At 41.7% G+C, this 4,370-nt stretch overlaps 1 protein-coding gene across 1 annotated transcript in view; it reads right to left on the reverse strand.

The window, feature by feature from the left end:
• MTHFS (methenyltetrahydrofolate synthetase) overlaps positions 1–4,370 on the reverse strand; it is a 253,028-nt gene that overhangs the window by 4,724 nt on the left and 243,934 nt on the right. The window lies entirely within an intron of this gene.

Consider the following 4,370-nt stretch of genomic DNA (forward strand, 5'->3'; position numbering starts at 1 on the left):
TCTATCTATCTTTCTATCTATCTATCTTTCTATCTATCTATCTATCTATCTTTCTATCTATCTATCTATCTTTCTATCTATCTATCTATGTACTGATGGAAGAGTTCTATGGATTGCCATCTACCTACATAACACAGTCTGGGCAATAAGTATTCTAAATCTATTTATTTTTTCCTGAGGGGAAAAGTAGGCTACATTCATTTGAATGATTAGGGATGAATTCTTTTTAAAAAATGATTTTTAATTTATTATTCTCAACTAAGACGTTCTTCAGTGTTCTAGGGTTTGGCCAATATAATACAGTCCTATACAAATCCTACCAGGAGAAAGCAGCAGTGGAATATTAAACAATGAGTCGAGAATGTCCATTGTAGTTGTCTAATTTCATCACTACTCTACTTCAGAATATTCCACATCTCCCTATTTCCATGAAATAAAGTTGAGATTCTTTCTCTCAGTCTTCATGTTCCTCCACAATATAGCCCTAACCTACCTTCCCAGCTTTCTCTCATACTACTCTTCTTCACATGCTTCATTCCAGTCAAATTAGGCTACTCACTGTCCCTTGTACTATCCTACCTGCTTTCAAATCTATGCCTTTAAACATACATGCTCCATGACTAGAATGAACTGGCCCCACTCCCTTTACAACAACTTCACCTTGTCTACAACCCTCCCTTCTTTCAAGGTCCAACTCTATTGCCTCTTCCTCCATAAACTTTCCATGATCCCCCACTGGATAAATTCCCTATAGCTATTAGTCTGAAACTCTTTCTCACACATTTTACCTTGTGTCTTATATTATACTTATTGTTGAACACATTTTACTTGCAATATTGGAATATAAGCTCCCTGAGGGCAGGGGCTGTTTCTTATTTCATATTCCTGATTCTCACTGCATGACTCTCTCTCTCTCTCTCTCTCTCCCTCTCTCTCTCCCCCTCCCTCCCTTCTTCTCTGTCTCTGTGTCTGTCTCTCTCCATCTCTCTCTGTCTCTTTCTGTCTCTCTCTATCTCGTTCTGTCTCTGTTTATCTCTGTCTCTCTCTATCTCACTCTGTCTCTCTCTGTCTCCCTCTCTCTCTCCCCCTCCCTCCCTTCTTCTCTGTCTCTGTGTCTGTCTCTCTCTGTATCTCTCTGTCTCTTTCTGTCTCTGTCTCTCTCCATCTCTCTCTGTCTCTTTCTGTCTCTCTCTATCTCGTTCTGTCTCTATCTCTGTCTCTCTCTATCTCACTCTGTCTCTCTCTCTGTCTCCCTCTCTCTCTGTCTCTGTCTCTGTCTCTCTCTCTCTGTCTCTGTCTCTGTAACTTACAATGTGAAAGACCAAAAGGAACATCTCCAGAACAATGAATAGAACCTTTGTGGGAGGAGGGAGGAACAAGGGAAGGAACAAGAATTTATTAGGCACCTACTGTGTGCTGGGTACATAGTAAAATTGTCTCATTTGCTTGACTTTGAGGGAATTTAAGAGAGAACAAAGCCGAAAATCTCAGAGGAAAGAGAATATGGACAGACTGTGACTTGCACTCTTGGAGGGAGTGCCTAGATCACTGAGATCACAGTTCTACTACAGCATTAACCCATACACCTATTAGACAATTTACTGAGTGTGTATTTAAGGAAGAAAAAAGCACTGCAGGAAAGTACATGTTTTACTCAATAAAGAAACATTTCCTAAGAGCTCACTTTATATAATGTTACAGGAGAGGCAGGATGCCATAGTGGATAGGACACTGGAGTTGGAGTCAGGAAACCTTGGGGTCAGAGCCAGCTTCTGCTGATTACTAGTTATGAGGTCAATGGCAAATCCCTTTACCTCGCTCAGATTCAATTTACTTATCTAAAAATAAGGGTGATAATACCTACAGTACTTTGGTGCTACAAAGCTTTGCAGACTTTAAGGGGCTATGTCAACGCCCATTTTTATTAGGAAGACCAGACCCTGTGTTAGGTGCTGTGGGGGAGACAGTGATGAACAGAACTAGTGGCTACCCTTGAGGAGTTTACAGCCTAAAGGTGGACATAAGACAAGTAGATAAATTTTAGACAAAACATGACAGTAAAACCAGCAGCTAGGTGGTGCAGTGGATGTAGCACCAGGTCTGGAGTCAGGGAGACTTGAGTTCAAATCCAGCCTTAGACACTTAATAACTGTGTGACCCTGGGCAAGTCACTTAACTGTTTACCTCAATTTCCTCATCTGTAAAATGAGCTGGAGAAGGAAATGGCAAACCACTCCAGTATCTCTTCCAAGAGAACTTCGAATGGGGTCATGAAGAGTTGGACACGACGAACAATAACAACAACCAAAATCGCAGAATGTCAGCACTAAAAGGAACCTTGCGGAACATCTAGTCCAATCCCCCCTTGTTTTATTGATGAAAAAGCTGGAGCCCAAAGAGATAAAATGTGTGTTTAACTCAATTAACTCAGTGTCGCTTAGGTGGTTAATAACAAATCTGGAAGTAGACCTAAAGTCCCCTATCCTTGACATTCGCTGAAATCTTATTACTCAACAGACTGACTCAGGTCAATACTCAGCATTTTCCCAACTCATCCTTAACTGCCTCTCCCCTCTGCTTGGACAGCTGGAAGGCAAAGCCCTGAAGTCCTCCCAGAGCCTTCCTTGATAGAGGGCTCACAACCTGCTCAGAATTCCATGGGAAAGCCAAGCATTCCTGGTGCCACACCACACACACACGCATGCATGCACACACACATGTATGCATACACAAACACATGTACGTTCACATGCACGCTCACATGCACACACACATACACATACACACGCGTGCACGCACACACACACACTTCAGCTTCCTTTTGTGTGTTTTCTTCCCCTGTTAAATTGTAAGTTCCTAAAGGGCAGGGACTGTCTTTTTCTTATTTGTATCCTCAGCTCTGAGCACAGTGCCAGACAAGCTATCAAGTAGGCACTTGATAAATGTTTATTGAATTGAATTATACAGCATGGCACAGTGGATACAGGCACGGACTTGGAGACAAAAACTGGGTTCAGATCTCATGTTGGCTAGTTAGTTAGCAGCTGGGTAACTGGTCCTCAGGTTAGTCACTTTATCTCCATGAGTCTGTTTCCTCATCTGTTAAAAGGGGTGAGAATAGCACTTACCTCACAAGATTGCTATGCAAATTGAACACTGTGCTATATGTAAAACACTTTTCAGCCTACATTGTGTACCAAGCTTCAATAATCCCAAAATGCACTAAGACTTTGGGGACACACTGTATAATTGTCATCTACTATTGTTGTTACTATACCAGGTGGTAAATATAGGACGTAGCATCTACTTATGTGCCTGTTTTATGAAGTAAGACAGGTACAAAGTGCTATGGGAGTTTGTGCTGGTCAAGGCTTATTTTTTGCGAAGTCAGGGACATCAATGTAATTGGGTGAGATCATTTTGCCAAATATGATTTTCTGTCACTTCCAAAACAGTGATTTATTAATAAAGTTTCCATCTGCCGTGGGAATGATTTGCAATTAGATGAGAGAGAGGAAAGAAATAGGGTGAATGAAATGAGCTTATTTATCATTTTCTTTGGAGTGGCATAAATGCTGCTTTGTTTCATTTGCATTCATGATTGAGCGTTTTCATTTCCTGGCTGATCTCTGCCATAAACTGCTGAAATGGGGCATATAGCCTCAATAGAATGGTCACTATGGAGTGGGAATAGTGTTTGGTTAGCTGAAGCCCAATACATTGCCCCAGGCTTAGTGACTATGGCATGTTATGGTATGTTGGGTTCTTTTTTTTTTTTCACTGTGGGGCTAATTTAAATATCCAACCCTAATTAACATTAATGGAAACAGAAAATAGAAAAACCCAGGGCAGTTGCAGGAATCTGTAGGTACCCATAAAATGAAGAACTGAGAAAAGCAAAGCTGATCCCTCAATTTCAGTTCTTACACTGGCAGCTGTGGCAATTTCCAGACTTCTTAACCCATAAACACCAAAGAAAAAGTAAAAGTTCAGTGGGAAAACTCTATTGGAACTGGGTTAGCTTGAACCAGCCCCTGCCCCTGGGGTGGAAGAGGTGGCAGCAGTTGCAGCTGCTGGATCTGGATCTGGGTCACAGTTTTGTGTGGTGGTCCTGGGGTGAGGAGCACTAATGTGGCAGAGTTTATGGCAACTGTAGAGAGGGCACCCTCCTCATAGCTCTGACAACAGCTGCGCAAACCCCCAGAAATTTGGGACACAGCACTCTCCACTCTGGAAGCAGAGTTCTATCTTGGCAAAGAGCTCAAAAGTCAAATAATTGGCTGGCAAGATGAGCAAACAGAGCAAGTGCAATCAGACTATATCTAGATAGATAGATAGATAGATAGATAGATAGATAGATAGATAGATAG

The sequence above is a fragment of the Petaurus breviceps genome, unplaced genomic scaffold (genome assembly GCF_028583685.1).
Source record: "Petaurus breviceps papuanus isolate PSGF00001 unplaced genomic scaffold, PetGlider_PUasm1.0 37, whole genome shotgun sequence".
In the NCBI taxonomy this organism is placed as follows: domain Eukaryota; kingdom Metazoa; phylum Chordata; class Mammalia; order Diprotodontia; family Petauridae; genus Petaurus; species Petaurus breviceps.